The sequence below is a fragment of the Pinus tabuliformis genome, chromosome 8 (assembly GCF_031772625.1).
Source record: "Pinus tabuliformis cultivar Carrire ecotype Pingquan chromosome 8, CPIR1, whole genome shotgun sequence".
NCBI lineage: Eukaryota > Viridiplantae > Streptophyta > Pinopsida > Pinales > Pinaceae > Pinus > Pinus tabuliformis.
This window is the reverse complement of record NC_142294.1, coordinates 563,554,510-563,582,256: the sequence shown is the minus strand read 5'-3', so window position 1 is coordinate 563,582,256 and position 27,747 is coordinate 563,554,510.

Genomic DNA, 27,747 nt, shown 5'->3' with positions numbered 1-27,747 from the left:
TTTTGTAAGCTCCAGAATTTAAGCTAAAACAGGTCATCGTGGGATTTTCGCTATAACTCTTTCGCTACAAAGTTTCAAAAACTAAAACAAAAACCCGTTTGAGAATAAATTAGTCTAAACCTCAGCTCTAAATTTCTGATCCTATGTCACTATATTTGCGGAGATATAGTCTGAGGAAGTTAGGGTTTTTGCAGACCCCCGAATTACATTCCAAACAGGTCACTGTGGGAAAATCGTCATAAATTTTGTTTTGAGCATCAAATTGAAATTTCGTAAGAAGTTTCAGAAAGTGAGCTCTTCTAAAAAGGTATATAATCAAGTCATCTTGGGATATTGTGCATAACTCTTTCTTGGATTATCCAATTTCGATCAGACTAGTGGCATTGGAAAGAGGATGTAGAGGGCTACTGCAAGTCATGATTTCAGAACTGGAATATTCAAAATTACAGAGGTACATCAGATTTAATATCGAGCTCCTACAAGTGAAAAAAGGTGTGTATTTTTTTAAATTTTTTAATAAACTTGGTTTGAAAAATTAGTTTGAAGGAATTCAAAGGGCATAGTGAAGCATTATTATCGGTAATTGATGCCCGGAAGAAAGAAAATGGAAACACCTAGTAAGCAACTTGAAAGCTCTAGCATGACTCATGAAGAAGAGGAAGAAATGCAACATGATATATCAATATCACAAAACCAAGTGCAACAAATTTCGCTCGCACAAAAGGTAACAGAAAATAAGATGGATGGTTTAAAGAAAGACGTAGAAGCTAAGATGGATGGTTTAAAGAAAGGCGTAGAAGCTAATATGAATGACTTGGAAGCTAAAATGGATGGCATGGAAACTAAGATGGATGGTGTGGAAGCTAAGATGAATGGCATGGACGCTAAGATGAATGACATGGATGATAAGATGGAAGAATTGAAGATAAATTTGAATAAGTTTCTACAAGAAATGGTCACTAATGGTGAAAGGGTAGTAAAGGAAACGCATGATGAGAACAAAATAAATGTTAATCATGATTTCATAGACTCTAATGTTGGATCGAAAACCCACCATGTTCCAAAAATCAATATGAGGAAGTTTGATGGAAAGGATCCCGGAACATGGATACTATAGATGGAGCAATTTTTCGATCTCCATAATGTGCAAAACACAAAAAAGGTACGTATTGCAACTTTATATTTAGAACCAAAATAGTTTGTATGGTATCAATGGCTTTGCTCTCGTAAACAAATTGTCACTTGGGCAATTTTTACGGAAGAAATGATAGCAAATTATGAGGATACAAAAAGCAACACCTTTTTCAGCCAATTGATAAATCTCAAACAAAAGGGTTCAATGATGGAGCACATTGAGGACTTCCAAAAATTGAACATAAGGGTAAAAGATATTCCAGAGGAGCATAGGATTGATGTGTTCATAGGGACTTTAAAGGATAATATCCAACATGAGGTTCGCCTTTGGGAAACTGATTCATTGGAGAAGGCATTCAGGTTAGCAAGAAAAATAGAAAGCAAAATTATGGAAACCAGGAAGCCTACCACTCACAACTATAAAGATGGAAGTGTTGTTGCCCCTAGCCTTCCACAACCTACAAGGTTGACACCCCAACAGTTGGAAGAAAAAAGAGCAAAAGGGCTTTGTTACAGTTGTGATAGCAAATACACTAAAGGTCATAAGTGTGTTGAGAAGAAATTATTCTACATAGATTGTGAAGAGGAGGAAAAAAAAGGAACAATAAATGTCAAAAGAAGAGGATATACTCTAGGAACAAACCCTAGATAAAGAAGAAATGTATCCGACCATATCTTGTAATGCATTGGCTGGAATTACCACTCCTCAAACTATCAAGATAGAAGGACATATCAAGAAGAAAAAGGCAATAGTGTTGATTGATTCAAGAAGTACCCATAATTTTATTCAATGTAAGATAGCAAAGGAATTGAATTGCTTCCTATATCCAGCACCAGAGTGTCAAGTGATGGTTGCAAGTTGAGGAACCATAAATTGCTCTGGAAAGTGCCATAATATCATGTTATCCATGGGAGACTATGTATTGAATAGCCCAATGCTTTCCATTCCAATGGGTGGTGTTGATGTTGTACTAGGAGTCCAATGGCTACAATCCTTGGGTACAATAGATTTTAATTTTTGACAACTTTTCATGAAATTTTCTGTGGAAAGAAAGGAAGTCGAATTAAGGGGTATTGCAGGGAAACCGAGAAAGATAATCAGCTCTAACGGTATGACAAAACTTCTAAAGAAGTAACAACGAGGTGTAATTGCACAATTATGTTCGCTAGAGGTTCTCACATCGAAATCATCTATTTCTCCAGATCTACAAAAAGCCTTGGACAAGCATTCCAAGGTATTTGAGACTCCCAAAGGTCTCCCACCTATTCGTGATCATGATCATGCTATTTATTTGATTCCAAGAAGTGTTCCTACAAACATAAGGCCGTACAGATATCCCTATGCCCAAAAGAGTGAAATTGAATGTATGGTTGCAGAAATGCTAGAGGCTGGTATAATTCAACCTATTCAAAGTTCTTTCTCTGCTCTAGTAGTATTAGTTCACAAGAAGGATGGATCATGGCGCATGTGTCTAGATTATAGGGAGCTCAACAAACTCACTATTAAATATAAATTTCCCATTCTTGTCATTGATGAATTATTGGATGAATTGCATGGATCAATTTACTTCACCAAGTTGGATCTTCATTTAGGATATCATCAAATTAGAATGAAGACTGAAGACATTCCAAAAACAGCATTTAGAACTCATGAGGTTCATTATGAATTTTTGGTCATGCCTTTTGGCCTTACTAATGCACCTTCTACATTTCAAGGTTTGATGAATTATGTTTCCATTTAACCCTTCCTTAGAAAATTTGTGTTAGTATTCTTTGATGATATACTAATCTACAACAAGTCTTGGAAGGATCATGTCCAACATGTTGACATGGTGCTCAAACTATTGTAGGAGAAACAATTATATGCAAAAATCTCCAAATGTTTCTTTGGAGTACAAGAGGTGGAATATATGGGTCATATTTTATCTCATGAAGGTGTTAAGGTAGACCCTAGAAAAATTAAAACCATTAAGGAATGGAAAATCCCCACATCCATAAAGCATCTACGAGGATTTATCGGGTTGATAGGGTATTATCGCAAGTTTGTTAAGAATTATGAGAGAATAGCAACACCTCTAACAACATTATTGAAGAAAGATGCATTTTCATGGACTCCAGAAGCAACGAAGGCCTTTGAACATCTTAAAGAGGCAATGTGCCAAGCACCAGTCTTAGCTACACCGAACTTCACAAAAACCTTTATTGTCGAATGTGATGCCTCAGGAAATGGAATAGGTGTTTTTTTACTGCAAGAAGAAAGACCCATATCTTTCGAAAGTCATCCAATAAAAGGAAAGTATTTACACAAAGCTATTTATGAGAAGGAAATATTGGCAATACTACATGCACTTAAGAAATGGCGACCCTACCTAATGGGAAGACACTTAAAGGTAAAAAAAGATCATGATAGTCTTAAATACTTTTCATAACAAAGATTATCTTCAGAGGAGTAGCAAAAATGGGTCACAAAGATGTTGGATTATGACTTTGAAATCATCTACAAAAAAGGGAAGCAAAATGTTGTGGCAGATGCACTCTCAAGAAAGGATGAGGATGTGGAAGCATTTATTTGCGCCATTTCTATTATCCAACCAGATTGGATAAACAAAGCAAGGGATAAATGGAAGAATGACAAGGAAGTGTGGGCACTCATTCAAAATATACAACAAGATCCCAGTACATCTGATACATTTATCTAGAAAAATGATTCGTTATGGTACAAGGATCGGATATACCTATGTAAGAATTCCCAACTCAAACAAAAGATTCTTAGAGAATTGCACACCTCTCCCTTAGGAGGGCACTCAGCATTTCTAAAAACCTACCACAGGGTTAAGAAGGTTTTTTTTTGGGATGGCCTTAAATCAGATATTCAAAATTTTGTGGTGGAACGTTTGGTTTGCCAACAAAATAAAGTTGAAACGATTAAGACTTCAGGACTATTACAACCTTTATCCATTCCGAGCCAATGTTGGGAGGAGGTTTCAACGGATTTTATCACAGGTTTACCCAAGTCCAAAGGAAAGAGCATTATCATGGTGGTAGTAGATAGACTTACCAAGTATGCACACTTTTGTGCATTATCTCATCCATTTAAAGTGAGTACCGTTTCTACTGCATTTATGGATACAATTCAAAAGCTACATGGAAACCCAAATATTATTGTAAGTGACAGAGATCCCATTTTCACTAGAAATTTTTGGACAGAATTATTTTCTTGTATTGGTACTCAGTTAGCTCACAGCTCATCTTATCATCCTCAATCTGATGGGAAAAATAAGATAGTAAACAAATGTTTGGAAGGATATCTTCGTTGCTTTGTATTTGATAAACATACACAATGGGTCAAATGGTTGCCTCTGGTTGAATGGTGGTATAACACTTCCTTCCATACTACAACAAAAGTGACCCCATTTATGGCACTTTATGGATATCATCCACCATCCATCACATCATATTTAAGGGAAAATTCTAAGGTTTAAGCAGTGGAATATCACATCGAGCATCGAAAACAAGTTCTCCAACTCTTAAAGGATAACCTCACCTTGGCACAGAATAGAATGAAATAGCAGGCATATCAACATCGCAGTGAAAGAAGTTTTGATGTAAGTGATTGGGTATTCCTATGGCTACAGCCATATAAACAAATGTCCCTCAAGAAAGCTAAGAAGGATAAAAAATTATCACCAAAGTATTATGGTCTGTATAAGGTGTTGCAAAAGATATGTACTATGGCATACAAATTGGAGCTTCCTGCAGCTTCTCGAGTGCACCCAGTTTTCCACGTTTCATGCTTAAAGAAGGTTATAGGTGACAAGATTCTAGTTCAGACAATATTGCCAGAACTTGATTAGGAAGGAAAAATCATATTGAACCCTGAAGTAGTCAAAGAAACAAGAACTCGACAGCTACGAAATAGATCAATTTTAGAGTATCTCATTAAGTGGAAGAACTTACTCATTGAAGATTCCACAAGGGAGGATGAGAATTTTATACAGAAGCATCCAGAACTACTCAAGCATTGAGGACAACAATTTTTTGAAGGAGAGGGGCATGTTAAGTCCCTATAATATTAGTGATCCCCCCATTACTATTGTCATTGTATCCCTTATTGTTATTATTGTGCCCCTATTGTCCCCATATTGTTATTATTATGCCCCATAGAATCCCTCTATTATTATTTTTGTGCCTTTATATTATTATTGTTAGGTCGGCTTAGTTATATTGTGAACCCGTAGACTCCTATATATAGAAAGGAAGTTTTTTCATTTGAATCATCTAAGAATTGTTCATTTGTGTAATGTAAAGGAGGTTTCCCCCTCGAAGAGGCTTATTTATAAGGCGTTGATCTATCTTTTCTATCTTTTTGTGAGTTGGTTTCATAACAACACATAATTTTACAAGTGTAAAGACAAAGAGTGACAGAGTACGAGCGACTGATATGAAGAGATTCGGTTTTAATAGGTGGCAAAGTGAGACCTCATCGAAAAAATTTCTTCCTAGGAAAGTTTCAAATTACCGAAAACAAAGAGAAACCCATTATATATCTTAATGAGAGCTTTCCAATGGTGTAGACGATTCGTCAAACTGATCTATGGTTCCCTCGTAATGACCAAGGGAAATATTAGGATTTTTCCTATAAAAGGGCTTCGTGCCAGAGAGGGAGAGAACCCTAAATCTTGGCAATTTCATAGCAGAAAAACCTTAAGGGAGAAATTTGGATGAGTTTGTGGAGTGGCATTGTGTTCCAAGTGCTCGAATAAGAGATTCGAGCATCTGATCCTACTAATACAAAACCCTCCAGAGGACGATGAGTATATGTAGGGGCATATGTGCCCCCAATTTTTATATGTATGGTGATAGCATGTTATGGACATGCCAGATATATTTAGAATAATGGATTCCAAACACTTGTATGGATGTACATAATATGTTTACATACTTTGTGTGTCATCACCATTTGTTATTATGATTTTCTTCTTATCAGAAGAATGGATTAATGTAGTGGGAGAAAGGAAATTGTTGATTGTTAATATCATGTGGTACTACACATATGGATCAAATGGACTATATTTCTGGGTTCGCATACATGGTGTCGCCATACCAAAGAGTGGCCTCAAATGCAATGAACTGGTGCTCGCCTAAAAGAGACTAAGGTTTCACCACAACAATGCCTAAGGGACTAGGTTGTTGATGGAAGATGGAAGAATGATTAAGTGGATCATCCCTAGGGTGATCTGGAGTGATATGGGACTCTACAGGTTCTTCGATATGGGGAAGAATAGTGGTACCAGAGTTGGAACTACCATATGCACTAGGAGGATTGGGGAGTCCTGCTTCTTCTGCACCCTCAAAAGTGGATGCCCCCTTACTCAAACATTGTGTGGCAATATAATAGCCACAAGGTGGATGTGGTTCGAATTCATAGGTTCAAAGTAAGGGGTTATTGAACCAATCATCATCATGGGATACATGGTTCACATACACAATGTCTTGTATGGGAGACTGTTGACAAGTGGATTCAAATTCCATTAATGTTGAGACCAAAGTGTCTTTAAAGGATGGCTCTAAAGAAGCATATTCAAAAACTCCTAAGGGGTATGAAGAGGTCAATCCCATGGATGATGACATGTAAAGAATGAAAGCTTCTTTAATTTCGACATTAGGAAGAGGAATAACTATGGTTGGTTTAGTAGCCTCATGTCCTGATGACAAATTGGGGCCAGGATCTGCAAGTAGAAAAGGAGGGTCACTACGAGTGGTATCTAGTTCACGAAGAATGTGGAGTATATTGCAAAAGATGTTGAGATGAGGACAGCGATGAGAATGATGTCTGTAAGTCTAGAATATGTACCAAAAACCCTCACTTTAGCTATTTGTGATGAATAACCCTAACAACAATGAAGACGAATGGAAAAATTGCTAATTCTCTTCAGATCTGCAAAACACTTGTTAGAAAACCCTACAAATAAAAGCATGCAAAATAGAAAAGAAAATAAAAGTATATAGAACAATGCAAACCCAATGGAAGAAATGATTTTTATTATTAAGATAATTGTAACAAATTACACCTAATGGAGAGAAACATTGATATGGATCTCTAGCATCCCCCTCCGTAGGATGGGTTCTTTTGTTTCGTTGCACTTTAGCAACTTTTATCTCCCTATCAAAAGGTTGCAATGAGAAAAATGGAAAATGGATGTGTGAACTCAAGGCGAAGTTCAAGAGTCATATGACAATAGTGACGACAACGAAATGGTCATGTGTAGAGAGTGGGAAGAAAACATCTCTATTTATAATAAAATGTTAGGATAGATCTAGCTCTAGAAAAATAATAAAAAAAATTATTAGACCAAATCAAGTTCTAACTGTTAGGAATATTTTACTATATTTTGATTATTTGAAATGGTTAAATATCTTTATTTAGTAAATTAACTCAAAAATAATTATTTATTGAGTTAATTTAGAAAATGGTTAAAGTAATTAACAAATAAAAATTATTTATTAATTACTTTAAGAAGATATGGTCAAACAGTTAGAGATAATTACTAAATAATGATTTAATAATTATCTAAATGAGAGAAATAAGGGATAAATATGGAATAATAAATAAATAATTATTTATTTAATTATTCCTAGATGATTTAATCAAAATGGTTTAGAAATAACCATTGAATAATTATTCAATAATTATTTATAAAGAATAATAAATAAATATTAATTTTTTTAATTATTCTTATGGGTTTTTTGGGTTTTAATCAGAAATAATTTAGGAAAATGGTTCTCTAAATTATTTCCTAAGGTGAAAGTGGGTTTTAATGTGTAAAAAATCATACTACATGGTGTATTTTGATCAACCTAGTAGGAAATGACTAGGTGATCATTTTAGGTGATAACATTAACTTCAAATTCAAATGTGAAAAATAAATTAACATTTGTGGATAAAGCAATTTCTATCAAAGATGCAAATTAGAGGAAATTTGCACTGTATTCTACCATAAAATTCAAAACATGGAATTCAAAATATGCAAATTTGAATTATATAGATTTTATATCAAAATTATAATGATGTAAAGCAATATTTTCACTACAATATTCTTGTTATCTCATAATGCATCATCTTTATTATTTCATTGGATGGATAGAACTTGAGCAGTTGTATTGATGTGAATTCAAAGTGCATTGATTTATTCATTATCCTTGTAAACTTCGTCATCTAATACGAATCTTAATTTAATCTAAAATTAACTTATATTCTTTTACTTTAAAGTTAATTGGCATTTAAAAAATAATAATGTGAGCATTTCTTATTAATTTTAAGTTATGTATGTAACAACGTCTCCCCCATATTGAAATGTAGAGAGTCTCTTTACCCCAATAAACAATTATTCAAGCATTTCTCTTTGAAACATCAAGTCTTTACCACATGTTGGCATTATGGTACATGTGTTGTCCTTGATGGCAACCCACTCACAGGGGAGTTCAGAATTGATAAGGGCAACTCACATTATAACAGGTCAATTCAGAGGTAACAGGGTAATTGTACAAAAAAACAGGGTAATGGTACAAAATAACAGGATGATGGGACAAAGGACTACAAATCGGAATCAAGCAATTGAAGAAAAAAAATGTTTTAAGTTGTATTAAGTTGTATACGCTAGTTCACCTAGTCCAAATAGCGTATACAAGCGGGTTCACAAAACAAAATGAGCGTATACGTATGCATGCACTTTCACAAGAGGAAAAGCGCATATGGGATGGAAAATTAAGGTTAATGAATACCAAGGGTCCATACCATGGTAATAGCCCACAATATTGAGCGGAATAATGGTTACTTGATCCCGTCCAAGAATACCACAGGTTCTAAGTGTTGTTTTGGTCTGAGGTATTGAGAAAGGCTAAAACTATATAAGGAGGAGAAGATCAAAGGGCTAAGTGTGCAAGTGAAAGGGTTTTCATGAATACATCTATCTGAAGTATATTTTATGTTGTAAAGGCTATGGTTATGATATGATCTGAAATATCTTGTGCACCATTGGATACAATGTTGGATCAAGATCATGAGACCTGAAATGACTTATCATTGTATGATCTGATAATGGATGGGCTAGATATGGATGTTAACACGTGTTTTATCCTTCAAAAGTTATGATATGGGTATGTTTGAAGTCTGGAATAATTATGAAGTTATAAGTTAGTATTTTCAGATCTATGCATTGGTTCACCTTGGTGAAGGTGCGTATACACGCTGGTTTGGCACTTCCAAATTGTGTATGCAAAAGAAAAGCTTGTTGTTCAGAGATGATTGGTCTATCTTATCAATGTTGTTGTTTTACTATTGTTTGTCAATGATGTCTTCACAAAATCTGAAAGTAAATATGATTATATAAGGAAATTGAGTCTATTTAATTGATTGAGTGAGAAGGGTGATCTTTACTACTATTTATTTAGAACTCAGTAATTTGACAGTAGATCTTCAGAATATCACTGGTTGATACAGTTTTTGGTTCAAAAGTTTTATGAGTTCAAAGGTATATGCAGATTGGGTTAATAAAATAATATATCTCTAAAACAAAAGAAGTAAAAATTCAAACAAATTAAACATAGATAAGTAACATAAAGGAAAAAACTAATATCAAAAATTAATGATATAAAATTTTTAAAATTAACTAAAATATTTATTAAATATTGTTTTTATAAATAAATGTTTCTTGTGCACCATCTCTTATTATTTCGTTCATTAATAAAGATGAAGTGATTTTATTACTATAAATTTAAATTACATTGAGTTATTTTTTTATTATCATAAATTTAAATTGCATTAATTTATTTTTATTCTTGTAATTTAATATAAATTTAAATTTATTATAAAATTAATTTATATTTTTTTTAATTTAAATTGCATTAATTTATTTTTATTCTTGTAGATTTAGTGATTTAATATAAATCTAAATTTATTATAAAATTAATTTATATTTTTTAAATTTTAATTTAAAAATTTAATATTTAAAAAATTTAATGTAAATATTTCTCATTATTTTTAATATAATATTATATACATGACAACATATATCCCTACTAAAATATATCATACACCATGCTTCTTGCATTTCTCCTTTAAAACATCACACCCAGAGCCCAAGTTTCAACACCATGGTGGCCATACTTAATAGCCAATACTTAATATTGACTTAATATGGGGGATGATAAAACGTCATGTATGACGAAAGTAAACATTGAAAGGAATCAACCACAGATATGATATGTCGTATAAAGAAAGGCGAGGCTTATTCCAAAATTTATTGATATAAAAGTTTTAAAATTGACTTAGATGTTAATTAAATATTTGGTATTTTATAAATTTAGAAGAAAAAGTGATTTTAAATTACAAATTCATGGAGTAAATTCATATTAATTACTAATTTCATCATTTAAAATCAAAAACTCTAATTTTAAAATAGATATATTTTTATTAAAAATATATAGTGGAATCAATAATGAAGGTGATATTGTGTATGTCTACTATCATTACAATCATTAGATGCATCATAATATTTGTAATGTGGACATAGGTTATTCGAAGGGGTTGAATCAAGAACTTATAATATTTTATATAACATGCTTTGCTAATTGAATTACACCCTTAAAGGTTATTTAAAATATTAAAATCAATTTCAAAAAATAAAATGATTTTATCAATGATATTCACTATTTTTTTTAGGTGAAATTATGATTTTTTGCAATTATAATCTTAAAATTCCATAAAGTTATTAACAAAAACCATAAAATCAATCTTGAATTAATAAATACTATTGATAGTAACAACTTAGTATGGACATGGGTTAATCAAGGGAGTGAACTATAAACCTCATAATATTTTACATAACATGCTTTGCCAATTGAGTTACACCCCCAAGGGATATTAAACATATTAAAATCAATTTAAAAACTAAAAAATGATGATATCAATGACACTATTGATATTTTTTAGGTGAAAATTATGACATTTTTCAACTATGATCTTAAAATTCCCTAAAGTTATTAACCATGCCTTAACAACTAGTATCATTGCAATAAATAAAAAAATTAAACATCCAAATCAAACAATGGTGCTAAATGGGTGAAAATGTGAATATGGGTAACACTTTTCTTTACTTTTTGATATTTTCTTTTTGTGTTTTAATCAAAAATAATTTAGGAAAATAGTTCTCTAAATTATTTCCTAAGGTGAAAGCGGGTTTTAATGTGTAAAAAATCATACTACATGGTGTATTTTTATCAACTTAGTAGGAAATGGCTAGATGATCATTTTTTAGGTGATAACATTAACTTCAAATTCAAATGTGAAAAATAAATTAACATTTGTGGATAAAGCAATTTCTATCAAGGATGCAAATTAGAGAAAATTTGCACTATATTCTACCATAAAATTCAAAACATGGAATTCAAAATATGCAAATTTGAATTATATAAATTTTATATCAAAATTATAATGATGGAAAGCAATATTTTCACTACAATCTTCTTGTTATCTCACAATGCATCATCTTTGATTATTTCATTGGATGGATAGAAATTGAGTAGTTGTATTAATGTGAATTCAAAGTGCATTGATTTATTCATTATCCTTGTAAACTTCGTCATCTAATACAAATCTAAATTTAATCTAAAATTAACTTATATTCTTTTATTTTAAAGTTAATTTGCATTTAAAAAATAATAATGTGAGCATTTCTTATTATTTTTAAGTTATGTATGTGACAACATCTCCCCCATATTGAAATGTGGAGAGTCTCTTTACCCAAATAAACAATGCTTCACTCATTTCTCTTTGAAACATCAAGTCTTTACCACATGTTGGCATTATGGTACATGTGTTGTCCTTGATGGCAACCCACTCACAGGTCAGTTCAGAATTGATAAGGGCAACTCACATTGTAACAGGTCAATTCAGAGGTAACAGGGTAATGGTACAGAAGAACAAGGTAATGGTATAGAAGAACAGGATGATGGGACAAAGGACTATAGATCGGAATCAAGCAATTGAAGAAAAAAATGTTTTAAGTTGTATTAAGTTGTATACGCTGGTTCACCTAGTTCAAATACCGCATATAAGCGGGTTCACATAACAAAATGAGTGTATATGTATGCTCGCACTTTCACAAGAGGAAAAGCGCATATGGGATGGAAAATTAAGGTTAATGAATACCAAGGGTCCATACCATGGTAATAGCCCACAATATTGAGCAGAATAATAGTTACTTGATCTCGTCTAAGAATACCACAGGTTCTAAGTGTTGTTTTCGTCTGAGGTATTGAGAAAGGCTAAAACTATATAAGGAGGAGAAGATCAAAGGGCTAAGTGTGCAAGTGAAAGGGTTTTTCATGAATACATCTATCTAAAGTATATTTTATGTTGTAAAGGCTATGGTTATGATATGATCTGAAATATCTTGTGCACCATTGGATACAATGTTGGATCAGGATCATGAGACCTGAAATGACTTATCATTGTATGATCTGATAATGGATGGGCTAGATATGGATGCTAACGCATGTTTTATCCTTTAAATGTTATGATCTGGGTATGTCTGAAGTCTGGAATAATTGTGAAGTTATAAGTTAGTATTTGCAGATCTATACATTGGTTCACCTTGGTGAAGGTGCGTATACACACTGGTTTGGCACTTCCAAGTTGCGTATGCAGAAGAAAAGCTTGTTGTTCAGAGATGATTAGTCTATCTGATCAATGTTGTTGGGTAAAAGCATGTTAATGTGTATCACTTTTTCCCTTTTTGTGGCAAAGAAGTTCTATAAAAATAAATGGAGCTGGAATGTTTACTCTTAAATTCACAAAATCATCAAAAACTAGGTGGTGGTAAAAGAAGACAAAACATGTCAATTTAAGTTCAGTTTCATGTCATATTTTTTCTAAAATTTAATATATAATTTTTATCTAATTTATTCATTTTCTTTAAAAGGTATCATTAATATTTTACATAAATTTTTAAGTAGTGACAAAACCGTGACCCCCCATTTCTCTATTGATTTATGTTTTTTAATTCCAATTTCTTTAAGAGATGTGTTGTAAACATTCTAAAGATTGCTAAACAAATTTAAAAATAAAAAGTAAGCATATTTTTTAATTATTATTAAAATACTAGTAAAAATGATCATATTTTCGTATATATAAAACCGCGACCCAAGAAACTACCCTTTCAAGTTTATAAAATCAATTTTTTTTAATAGTAATTTGAAAATAACATATAACAAAATGTTAAAATTATTTTTTGAAATTTTTTAAAATATATTTTATATTTTTTATAATAAAATTTTTAATTATGATTATAATAACGTATTTTATATTATTCAAAATATAATATATAAAATTATTTGTTTAGAAATTCTACTTCTATTTTTATATATATATTTAAAGAGTTTTAGCATTTCATTTAACTTTACATCAAGTTATTTATATTTTGTGAGTGATTAACCATAGCTTTTACCAATATTTACTATCATTGACTTATTTGCAAATTTAGTATTTACTTTTTATAACATTATTTATATTTTCTAAACCCATTAAATAGGTTCACTATAGCTTTTACCAAAATTTATTGTGAGTTAGCTTTGTTACAAATTTAGCATTAATTTTTATAATTAACAAGTATGAAACTCAACTCATTTAATTGATATTTTTATATTATTTTCTTTTTATCTTTTTTTATTTGAGTACTTTTTTGCTTTTGCCGTATAATGAGACACATTAACATGCTTTTACCCTGGCACAACATTGTTTTACTATTGTTTGTCAATGATGTCTTCACAAGATCTGAAAGTAAATATGATTGTATAAGGAGATTGAGTCTAGTTGATTGATTGATTGAGTGAGAAGGGTGATCTTTGTTACTATCTGTTTAGAACTCAGTAATTTGACAGTAGATCTTCAGAATGTCACTGGTTAATACAGTTTTTGGTTCAAAAGTTTTATGAGTTAATATCTTTAGAGGTATATGCAGATTGGGTTAAAAAAATAATATATCTCTGAAACAAAGGAAATAAAAATTCAAACAAATTAAACATAGATAAGTAACATAAAGAAAAAAACTAATATCAAAATTTAATGATATAAAATTTTTAAAATTAACTAAAATAGTTATTAAATATTGTTTTTATAAATAAATGTTCTTTGCGCACCATCTCTTATTATTTCATTCATTAATAAAGACGAAGGGATTTTATTACTATAAAGTTAAATTACATTGAGTTATTCTTTTATTACTATAAATTTAAATTGCATTAATTTATTTTTATTTTTGTAAATTTAGTGATTTAATATAAATCTAAATTTATTATAAAATTAATTTATATTTTTTAATTTTTTATTTTAAAATTTAATATTTAAAAAAATTTAATGTATATATTTCTCATTATTTTTAATATAATATTATATAATTTTTTAATATAATATTATATACATGAAAACATATCTCCCTACTAAAATATATCATACACATACACCATGCTTCTTGCATTTCTCCTTTAAAACATCACACCCAGAGCCCAAGTTTCAACACCATGGCGGCCATACTTAATATTGACCTGATCGCCTTTATATCTATAATTGGGGGATGATAAAACGTCATGTATCTTTAAAATGAGGAAAGTAAACATTAAAATGAATCAACCACAGATATGATATGTCTTTATATAAAGAAAGGAGAGGCTTATTCCAAAATTTATTGGTGTAAAAGTTTTAAAATTGACTTAGATGTTAATTAAATATTTGGTCTTTTATAAATTTAGAAGAAAAAGTGATTTTAAATTACAAATTTAGGGAGTAAATTCATATTAATTACTAATTTCATAATTTAAAATCAAAAAATCTAATTTTAAAATACATGTATTTTTATCAAAAGTATATAGTGGAATCAACAATGAAGGTGATATTGTGTATGTCTACTATCATTACAATCATTAGATGCATCATAATATTTGTAATGTGGACATAAGTTAATCGAGAGGGTTGAATCAAGAACTTATAATATTTTATATAACATGCTTTGCTAATTGAATTACACCCTCAAAGGTTATTTAAAATATTAAAATCAATTTCAAAAAATAAAATGATTTTATCAATGATATTCACTATTTTTTTTGTGAAAATTATGACTTTTTGCAATTATAATCTTAAAATTCCATAAAGTTATTAACAAAAACCATAAAATCAATCTTGAATTAATAAATACTATTGATAGTAACAACTTAGTGTGGACATGGGTTAATCAAGGGAGTGAACTATAAACCTCATAATATTTTACATAACATGCTTTGCCAATTGAGTTACACCCCCAAGGGATATTAAACATATTAAAATCAATTTAAAAACTAAAAAATGATGATATCAATGACACTATTTATATTTTTTAGGTGAAAATTATGACATTTTTCAACTATGATCTTAAAATTCCCTAAAGTTATTAAGCATGCCTTAACAACTAGTATCATTGCAATAAAAAAAATTTAAACAACCAAATCAAAAAATGGTGCTAAATGGGTGAAAATGTGAATATGGGTAACACTTTTCCTTATTTTTTGATATTTTCATTTTTTAGGTCTTCATCAAATATTTTCATAGCTAGCATTCATTTTTTTTCTAAAAAATATTTAGATAGAAAAGTATAATATTACAACAATACGTACTATTTTTCATAAATTTTTCCATTAGTATTAGTTCTCTCAACACCTATTATCCATAAAACCCTAAATCCAAAGTGTTTCCCATTTTCACGTTTTCACCAAATCTAACATACATTTTTCAAGGTTAAAATTGAAACATATTTGAAACCGTGTCTTTAATAACAATAGTATTTAATTTAGCCTTTATATATATATATATATATGTGTGTGTGTGTGTGTGTGTGTGTGTGTGTGTGTGTGTGAGAGAGTGATAATTTCACTCTATTTATTTTTTCTCGATTCATTTTTTCTTCTTTTTCTTCTATTTTTTAATGATGATTTTGTTTGTAACACTCTTTTTTTTTTCAAATTAATGTTTTTAAAATATTATAATTTTAAATTATTAAAAAAAAAAGTGTTATTGGTAGTATCTTTTTTCGAATTAAAGATTGATTTTAATGTTATTGTTACAATTTCACCATTTATTAAGGCCTCAGTTCCCAAAAAAAAGTCATTACTTTAACCCTAAAAAAGAAAGGGAGTTAAAGGAAAATAATGTTATCTAATAGTATCGTAAGTCTTTAACCTTATTTAATCAAAACTTTCTATTCTCTATATTATTTTATTTTAAGGCATGGATTAGTTGTATGAATGGTCTAAATAAGCTCTCAATAGAGATATGTGGCCCCTTCACACCATGCAATTTTACTCCATGTTTTTTTGGGTCATTAAAAGGGAGATTGAATTATGGGAAAATTCAAATTATTGAAGAGTTTGGATTATCAAGAAGGTTGAATTATCGTATAGGTTGGAATGACAATTCTATACAAAAGACCTTTATATCTCAAATCATCGGTATGTTCATGATTGAGATAACAAAATGTTAAAATAATTTCTGCCAAGTAGTTGCTCTGCAACCCTAACAAAACTGCGGCAGCCATGAACTAAACTTACCCATGACCTAACCCTCTCACGGTTACTGCAAAGCTGCATACGAGGGGGACACTCACTAGGTCGGGATGACAGAGGAAGCTGGGGGGAGAGATCCCCTCCTACTGGAACACAGCGACAGGGGATTCCCGCCAGAACACAAGTAATCAGAAGCAAACGCAAGAGACAAACAAAACGACTAGACCTGTCCTCGGGGCACGGTGGTAGGCTGGCAGCAGAGGAAAATGCCTGCCATGTGCAGCAGAGAAACCGAGATTCATCATTCCGATGAATAAAATAGAGAGATACAGAAGTTTCATGAAGGACCACGCATTTATCTGCAAGTTCATAGGAGTGTGGCTGACGGAGAAAGACCTTACCAAGTGGATACAACAAAAATGGCAACCCAAAGGCCATATTGAGCTCAAGCTGGGAGCTAGAGGCTTCTTCACGACAATATTCTCAAACCTACAAGATAAGTAAAGAATATTTGAAAATGGCCCTTATTTCCATTACAATGTTGGTCTGTTAATGAGATATTGGGAAGAATGTTATGACCCAAACAAGGAGATATTCCTTGCAGCCTTAGTATGGGTAATATTGTTTGGCCTCCCAATGGACTTCTGGGACCCATAAATATTAAAGGGTGTTGGGAACACGATAGGAAAATTCATCAAAATAGAAAAAACAACAAAAAGAGGCAGATACACATCTTATGTGATAATCTGTGTGTATATGAACATAGCTGAACCCATACCTAAATCCGTGGAGCTAGAATACCATGAAGAGGTGTGGCAACAAACCTTAGACTACGAACACATTCCATTCAGATGACGAAGGTGCCATGAATATGGTCATCTATTTAAGGATTTTCCACTAGACATGGAGGAGATGGAGAATAAGCTCAAGCAACAGAAGAAACCGCAGGAAGATAAGGAAGGGTTCCAATAAGTGAAAAACAAGAGGAGGCAACCAAAGAAAACCCACAACCCAGGGAAAAAAGAATATCAAACTTGGCCGAGTGGTAAGAACAGCTTTGAAGCATTACAAGCAGAAGAAGATGAAGAAATTGAGATCCATCCCATGGATTATCAAGATAAAGGAAAAGAGAGTAGTTCGAGTTAAGGCAAACCAACACCCATGAGGAAAGCCCAAAGAGATCTGTCATACAAAGAGGATAATGAAGAAAGGGAAGGGATGGAAACCACTATAATGGAAATCGACCCAAGAAATGGAGAGGAACTTAGCATGGAAGAAGAAATTCTGAAGAAATTGTTGAACGAATTGAGACACTTAGATGAAATATTTATCCCGAAGGACCAAAAAATATTGTACAGAGAGACTTTCCAATAGTATCAAGCTAAGCAGGGACAGGGACAGGTTGAGATTACAGAACAACTGGGGATGCATCATGAAAAACCCCATGAGTATTCAAACAAAACAAAAGGAGGGAAGAAAAGGGGCCGAAGAAACTTACAGGAATCCATACAGATCATGGGAGAAATGTTGGTGAACACAGGCAGGGTGGTACTGCTATCAGTGGTATACCAACAAATAAATAAATTTTCCCAATGATAGTAACATCCTGGAACATAAGAGGCCTAAACAGCCGAGGAAAACAGAGATACTTAGCAGAGAGACTGAGAAAAGAGAAACCCCAATTAATGTTGCTTCAAGAAACTAAGATTACAGGAGGGAAACTAGATGAAATCCTAAGTAAGATGAAACCAAGGTATGAAGGTATGTCAATAGATGCACGAGGAAGTGCAGGAGGGATAGAAATTCTGTGGAACCCAGCAGAGGTGACTATTGATTACTGGATAGGCATGTAGCGCATCCTCACAGGGTGGTTCCGCCTCATAGGAAATAAAGAATGGTTCTTAATCTCTGTAGTTTATGGCCCACACATCCTAGTCGAAAAGGAAAACTTCCTCAATAGGATAAATATTCACAAGGAAAAGATTTGATTACTAGCAGGCAACTTCAACTTGATAACAACGTTGGAGGAGAAAAAAGGAGGAATTCGAAGGGAAGAACCAGAAATGGAGAAATTTATGGATACACGGGAAGAACTTCACCTGGTGGATATCCCAACAATTAATGGAAAATATACATGGAACAACAGAAAGGGAGGGAACAGGTAAATAACTTCTCGTCTGGATAGATTCTTAGCAATAGAAAATCTCATAAGTAAAGATGTTTACTATGAGGCATCTATACTACCATGCCTGGGGTCGGATCACTGGCCTATTAAATTAGAAGTGGAAATGAAACGAGGAAATCCAAATCGACCGTTCAGGTTTGAAACCTTCTGGCTAAGAGAACCGACCTTCATTGAAAAATTGAAGGAATTGTGAAACAGGAATGAGAAAGAAGGTAGAAGTTTGTTGCACACCTTCCAACTCAGACTCAAAGAATTAAAGGGTAAAATAAAATAAAAAAATGGTACAAGGATGAGTTTGGCAACATTCAACAGGAGAAGGAATTGATCCAAGCCAAGATGAGGAAAGTACAATAGCAGATTATCCATGAAGGCAGAACAGAATCTCTAGTGGAGGAGGAAGGATAGTTGGTAAATAAATTGGAGGAAAGGAGGCAACAAGAAGAATCACTGTGGAAGTAGAAATCAAGAATCCAATGGTTAAAGGAAGGGGAAAGGAATATGAGGTTTTTTCATAAAGCCATGATCCAACATAGGCAATAGAATAGGATATTCTCCCTAGTCGACCAGCAAGGCAATAGACTTACTCAAAAGGAAGACTTGGAGAACCTGTTAGTTCATCATTTTCAAAGGCTACTGATGAAACCCAATCTAGATAGGGAGGAGAATATAAAAAAAATCACTCAGCACATTCCCAATCTGGTGAGCAAGGACCAGAATATGGCCATGCAAGGTAAATATCTAAAGTAGAGGTAGAAGAATTAATCAAAATCCTGGCAAAGAACAAATCACCAGGTCTAGATGGGTTCACAGCAGAATTATTTCAAGCTATGTGACCATTCATGGGGGATGATATTGTGAAACTCATCGAGGAGTCCCGATGCAACAAAAGAATGCGCCTGACCCTGAACTCCACCTTTTTGGCTCTCATTCCTAAAATGGATCACTCGAAATAACTACAAGGTTTTAGACCTATAGCGCTTTGTAATGTAATTTACAAAATCATGGTTACAATTATGGTATACCGTCTAAAACCTATCTTACCTAGTCTAATCTCTCAAGAACAGACAGGTTTTGTTAAAGGGAGACAAATAGTTGATGGTATTGTGATGGCACAAGAGGCAATACACTCACTAAAGACTAAAAAACCTAAAGGGATGCTGGTAAAACTTGATTTATCAAAAGCCTACGACCGTCTAAACTAGAAGTACCTGCAGGGAATTTTGAAGGCATTCGTCTTTGATGCACGATGGATAAGCTGGATAATGTCGATGATATCGACTCTAGTCCTGTCAATTTTACTTAATGGGTCGCCCACAGAGGCATTCAATGCAACCCGTGGGCTTAGGCAAGGTGACCTGATATCCCCGTTCCTATTCATATTGGCCGTGGAAGGACTAGGAAGGTATGTAAAAGAGAAAGTACAAAGAGAACAGTACATAGGTCTTAGATTGTGGAGGAACGATTTACTGTTAACTCACTAATAGTTCGTTGATGACATAATTATGTATGGACAAGAAACTCTCAAGGAAGCCAGAGGGTTAATGGAGATCCTAACTGACTTCACAAGTGCATCAGGGATGAAGATAAATAAGGAAAAGTCTGATATTTTTTTCTTCAATACAACAACCCCATAAAAAGCTTTTTTAGCAAGAATAATGGGATTCCACATTGGTAATCTCCCCTCAAAATACCTCAGAATTCACCTAAGTGATCAACAAACTAGAGCGGAAAACTAGAAACCCTTGTTGGCAAAGATCCAAGGGAGAATGCAGAATTGGACATTTAGATCACTGAATATGCTGAGACGGGTAATACTACTGAGATTAGTGCTACAAATGATCCTGATTTACCAATTAACCAGCCAAGTGACAGCAAAAACAGTCTGCCAAAGGATGATATACATCTTCAAAAAGTTCTTGTGGCAAGGGCCCAAAAAAGAAAAAAAAAGAAAACAAAACAAAACAAAACAAAAACAAAAACAAAAACAAAAAACAAACAAAAAACAAAAAACAAAAGCAAAAACAAACAAAAAACAAACAAAAAACAAAAAACAAAAACAAAAACAAACAAAAAACAAAAACAAAAAACAAAAACAAAAACAAAAACAAAAAACAAAAACAAAAAACAAAAACAAAAACAAAAAAACAAAAACGAAAAAAAAAAAAAAAAAATGGGCCCTGCTATCGTGGAACTGGCTTAGAAAACCTCTAAAAAATGGTGGGTTAGAACTCAAAGACTTGTACATTCTCAATCAGGTCATGGGGGAAAAGCTCTAGTGGAGATGGCTCTAAGGAGGAGCAGGCCTATGGAAGAAAATATGGAATTCTGAGCTCGATTGAAGGAAGGGTGAGAGTCCAGGACAATATTAAGGGATCAGGCATCTGGAACTTAGCCTCAAAAAATAGAGATCTGATAAGAAATCATAGTTTCTGAGAGATAATGGGAGGAAACAAAGAAAAATTTTGGGAAGAAGCGTGGCAACAGAGAGAAAAACTAAACAACAAACTTGAGCTAGGACTAGTATGTCAATATACTAATAACCTTGCAAAACAGACAGTAAAAAACTTCTGTAGCTTGGATCCAAGAGAGTACTGGAGAAAATGGAAACAAAAACAGGATTGGCCAAGTGCCCCAGAAACTACCCAATGGAAGGTATATGAGAAAGAGATGGAAACTCGTACAATTGCAAAAACGGAAGGCTCAGACATACTAAGATGGGGGTATAGAATTAAAGGGATGTTCACAATTAAAGAGGGTTATCAACTGCAAGTAGCACACCACCTGCAACAAGGGATACAGATATGGGACAGAATATGGCAAGAAAATTCGTGGCCGAAATTCGCTTTTTTCATGTGGATCTTCCGACATGGGCGAGCACTTACTTGGGGCCAAATTCAGAAAAAAGGCCTACAGGGACCTTTGATCTGCAGTATATGTAATGAAAAACAAGAAACAATGGAACACCTGACCAATGCATGTAGATACAACGAAAACGTGTGGAGAAACCATGATCAACTCTTCGGAGTCAATGACATGAATCAATCTAGTAAGAAAGCAAGAATGGATAATTGGCGGAAAAAGCCATTCCAAAACCCCATTTTGAATCGAGCCTAAAAACTATCATTGGGCTTCTTTCTATGGGAAATTTTGAAGGAAAAAAATAGAAGGATCTTCAAAGAAGAAAAAATATCAGAAGAAGAATGATGGAAAATGATACTCCAGAACATCCGAGAAACGATCCTTATCGAGAGATGGTATGCAGAGGACTAGGAAACAAATCCCTAGGAAGAACGAATAATTATGGGCATAAACTTGAAGCCAAGTATGCTAAACCCCACCTCGTGGAAACAGCACCCACCCAATTGTGAGACTGCAAACAGCTTCACATGACCTCAGAAAGAATTCATTAAACTGAACTTTGATGGAGCCATGAAAGGTAACCCTGGGGCAGCATGGACTGGAGGAGTGTTCAGAGATGACAAAGGTAATACGGTTCAAATATTTGCCATGGACTGTGGAACTGTGACCAACAATGAAGCAAAGCTCCATGCATTGAAACGGGGACTGGAAATTGCAGTAAGGGAGAGGTTTCAAAGACTGGAGGTGCAAGGAGACTCGAAACTAGCAATAGACATGATGAAAAAACTAGAACAAGGGACATCATGGGAGAAAATCAACCAAAGCTAGAGGATGACAAGGCTTTTCCAAGAGATTGGCAAGCTAATTAAACAGATCGGCTACATTATCCCGACACATGTCCGTAGGATGGGTAATGTGGCAGCAGACAATCTCGCTAACTGGGGATGCAAACAGGCAGGTAGAAACCTGGATATAAGAGGAGAAGAGTTAATACAAATGGAGGGGATGAGAATGCTAGAGGAGATCCTAGAAAACGACAAGGAGGAGGAAGAAAACCCTTGATCAGGATGCAACAGGGAAGGTGAGGTGGGCCAAAGGGGATGGGAGTTAGAGGCGCCAGATGCCAACCACCTGGGCCCAAGGACAGAGGGTACATCAGGATGTGGGAGGATGAGACGGCAGGAAGGGCAGGAAGTAGGATAGGGCAGGGAAGAGGATGGAATCGAGAAAGGACAGGTGTGGTAGAGGACGGAAGGGAGCGACGTAGACCTGTGAGCAAGTGAAAGGGCAGGCAAAACAACATTGGCAAGTGGCACAATAGCAGAAAGAAACCCATGGTAGGAGCAGTAGGAGGCACAAGGGAATTAATGACAGATAGTGATGGAAGAGCTAGAGGAACCTCATTCCGAGGAAAAGGAAGGAAAGAATGGGTGGCAAGAGGAGGAAGAGGTCACGTGGGAGGCTGGATGGAAGAAAGGTGGGGCAGTCGGACAAAACAACAAGAGGCAAAGGTAGACAGGAGAGGAGATAGCTGCATGCAAAGGGAGAAGGAGAAGGAACGAGAAGCGAAAGGTGGTGGACGCAGGTTGGAGGACGTCAGGAGGAAAACAAGCGTTGACGCAAATCAATGGTATGTTGTTTTGGGTTCCTTACCTCATAGAATTGAAGAAATGACTATTTCTAAGGATTTCGGGGAGGGGGCTGGGGAAAGCAACGACTCGGGACGAGTCAAGACCTGGGTATCCTGGGAATTTAACCTAGCCTGAAATGTTAATGGCATGAGGGGATACGGGGAAGTTATAGGGTATCTATGGATAGAATAGAAGAGAGGGAATGAGTTATGTTGGGATGACAATTAGGTATCCCTTAATGGAGAGCGTCGGAAGATTGCAACCCCGGCCAGGTGGCACCTGAGGCACGGAAAGGAAAAAAACATTTATCAGAGACAAAGAGGTCGATATCGCAATGGCCAAAGCAGTAAGGCTATGATTATCCTGGCTCGATATGAACCCAAATTGGAATGTCAGAATCGGGACTCAGGGGATAATTAGGGGCAAATATCGGGCATGGATACTTGAGAGGAGAGAGTCTTGGACAGGAAACTCAATTGAGACCCTGAATATGGATAAGGGAACCCAAATTAGGGACTCTTGTAGAATCGTACATGATGACCCACATGCTCTGGGGTTGCTGGGGAGGGAGTAACCAGAGAGGAGAGGAATAGAGAGGTCGAAGCCTGTTAATTCAAGAGCAGTCGGGGGGAAACTAAGGGAGAAGGAGGGAAAACCCAAGTCGCTAGGACTAGAGCACGTGGCCTAGTCTGGAGCAAAGAAAATTATGATAAATTTACGTAAATGTCTCCATATTGATAATGAAATTCTTCTGTTACTGTTTTAGGTACTAAAATAAACAGGGTGTCGCACAACCTAAAAGTCTGGACCACACATCACGCTTCAACAAGAAAACTCACTGTGGAGAGCGGTTCGGACGAAGAACAACGAAGTTGGGACAAAGATAGCATGGCTAAAGAGGGAAAATATGCAGCTAAAAGAGGCACTAGAAGAACTGGGAAGGTAGGGAAAAGGACCACGAGGGGGGGAAGCAACCTCCAGAAGAGCTCAAAGCAAAAAATGAAGAAATTCAAAAAAGGAACAGATGCAGACTCTCATTAGCGCTTACATGGTTGGCAATCCGCCATAGGTAATAGCTCAGATAGCAGGATGGGAGAGGGAACTTAATGACAGCATATCCAACCAGGACATGGAGACAGAAGAGTGGGAAGCTATGGTGAAAGACCGGGGGAATACCCACGACCGCCATCCTCTTCTCTGGTAAGCAATACATCAATATTGGGTTATGAAGAACATGATAGCCTGAGCTATGGCTTTAAACAAGGAACGGGAGGTACAGGAGGACGTCAAAACAAAGGAGCCCAGCATGAAGGATCTCCACAGAGAGATTGTTGCAGTTCAGATACAAGTATACAGAAACAATTTAACACTGATCAGGATAGAGCAAAGTCTACAATATATGAAGAGAAGCGAGATGTCAGGGTCCAGTGCGAAAGCTCCAGCCCCGGTGGAGTCCTCGGATGAGTGAAACAGGTTTCTAGTAAGAATTTTGTTATATGTCAATTAGCCTTTATTTTCTTAAGTTGTTGTTTATAATAGATAGAACAACAAATGTTGCATGGATGTTGGAGAAAGACTTATTTAAATTTTGGACATCATTTAACGCAGACAGATGGCCAACCTAGTTTCCTATGAGTAGGTTGAGTCCACTTGTCACTATTGTTAAAGACATGTTAGTGGTTGGAGCATATTAATAGAGAAAGTACTACCAAGTTTTAAAAAAAAAAAAAAAAAAAAAATCATCGGTATGTTCGAATTACCATTTGGTAGGGGAATTCAAATTATGAATTGTTGGTAGAGTTAAAATTTCCATTTAATTTGGAAATTAGCACGAGTTATCATTATACTACAAATATTTGGGAGGCTTATCTTTAAGAGTAAGCAAACATAAAACTATTATAGGAATTATGTCAAGTTACAACTAATAAATATGAATGAAATTAAATATTCATGTAATGATGATTGATTTCATTAATTAAATTAACTACAATTGAGAATCCCATGAGTGATATTTCCCAACCAACTCATATTGGAACCCTAAAAGGAAGTGGGACACCTTAAGGAACTACCAAGTAGATGGGTGGATACCATTCTTTGGGTTGTGTAGGTTAATGGGGAAAGAGACTTGTGCATTAGAACTATTGTAGGTGGAAAATTAATTATGAACTTGAAAATTGGGCTTGTGAAGAAAGCTAGATCTATTCATAGGTAAATTCATCCTTGTGGATTCATAGCCTTAGCTTATGGGTGGTCTTTTTCATAATTAAAATTGATGCAATAGGGAGCATGTGGTTGCGTGGAATACCCTTTTTATACAACAATTTAGTAGATAGTTCTCCAAAATATAAGTGTCCATGACTTGTTTATGATTATATCAAATGAATATTATTAATGTCAAGCTTATATTAATTTCTAGTTTCTCAACTCTATTTGCAAATGTAAGTCTCGTTTTAAATTTATACCATTCTCATAACTAAATGGTTTCATTATAGTATATAGTCTTGAATTATAGTCCCTATGACATGTTAATTAATCAATGGTAAGGGGTAAGAAATGTATAGGAAAGGAATTCAAATCTATGGTATTCAAGTAATAAATTTATAGTAAAATGGGTGGTTCCAAGAAGTGTCTCATACCCTCACCAAAGTATAAAGGGTATTGAGTACGTTACATATTAATAAAGTTTTTTTTTGGATTAAAAAATTACAATTTGTTTAAAAACATGGCCTTAAAAAGCAATCTCATTCGAACCATATCCTTAAAATTAACTTTTGATTGAAGTAGTGCTACTATTACTACCTTATTTTGGAGGGGTTTAAAATTATAACTTGTTTAAAATAATGGAATTAATAATAGATGCTATTGCAATTGAAATCTTAAAATCAACCTCCAAATCAAAAAAGGTGTTACCCATAATATATTTTCAAATTTTATTTATTTTCATGAATTTAAAATTGCAACATTTTTTAACCGTGACCTAAAAGAGTGTCCATGGGGCTTTGAAATGATGGTGAATAGGTGAATTGTTAAGTCACTCCTTGTGATATGTTACCGGTTCAAATCCCTTATGGGTATTATCTTACAAGCAAAAACAAAAGGACCTGAAAAACCAACATTGTTATAAATAAAATCATTTTTAAAACTTCAATATTATAAGGATAAGAATAATAATAATAAAACATATTTTTTAAAGAATCTAAAAAAAAAATAGAAAATACATGTTTAAAAAAACAAAAAACACAACTTCAACCTCATTCACCCTATTAAAACATGAACAAATATATATAAACAATTGTTGCATTGCAACTTAATCCTTACCAAGATGTTAGAAAAAACTTAATGAATTGTGAAACCTAATATGACACTTTGTCAAAAGATAATTATTTACTCATAATTAAAGCAAAAAGAGATTTAGATCTTATGAAAAACTAATTCATATGAATCATTATTGAAAATAAATTAGATTTTGACATTATTATAATAATTCATACATTCATACTATATTATATATTAGTTGTTGATATTATGCAAATAGAAAGAAGTAATAGATACGGATACACATTAATGTATATAATGTTGTCAAAAAATCTTCACAAAATTATCAACTTTAAAGAAAAAAATAATTGAAAACCTTTTTCCACTTGTTATAATTTTTTTAATCTTTTAATTTTACTTTTATTACCCTTTAATTTTTTATTTTTCCTTTATTTTTCAATAGTGCGAATTTAGTGGCGACCATTTATTATAGCGTATATTATTATAATATTTAATTAAGATGATATTAAGATAATATTATATATTATATATTAGTGTTATATTATATTGTATTTTTTTTAAGTCGTATTTGTATTGCAATAGAGAATATTTACATTATTTTAGCAAAATTACTATCTTTGGTCTACCATTTTGGAAACCAGGTAGTAAAGTAGATAATCAAGAACTTGTAAAAGTAGTTTAGAGTACATGAAAAACAGAGACCAAAACCTACTAGCACATTCAAGGGGAGACCAACAACAAGACACAAAAATTGATTATTGAGTTATTTAGGGGTCTTTTCTTCCTTTTCTCATGCGAACGGAAATCCATCTTGAGAATTTATAGGGAGTAGATGGCATGGAGATGATGACTACATTTCCTTGAGGCATTTCTATTTCTAGAGGATCTACAACAGTGTTCGCTTCCTTATTACTATCTGAGTGATCTAATTTGTGAAGACGTTTATGTCTGCTTGTGGATGAAGCTAGGATCATGGTTGTATCTCTCTCTTCTCCTTTTGAGGTATCTAGACAATAATTGGGAGATGGAAAACGCAGATGAGATATCACAGTCTATGACATGAGTTTACGTTGT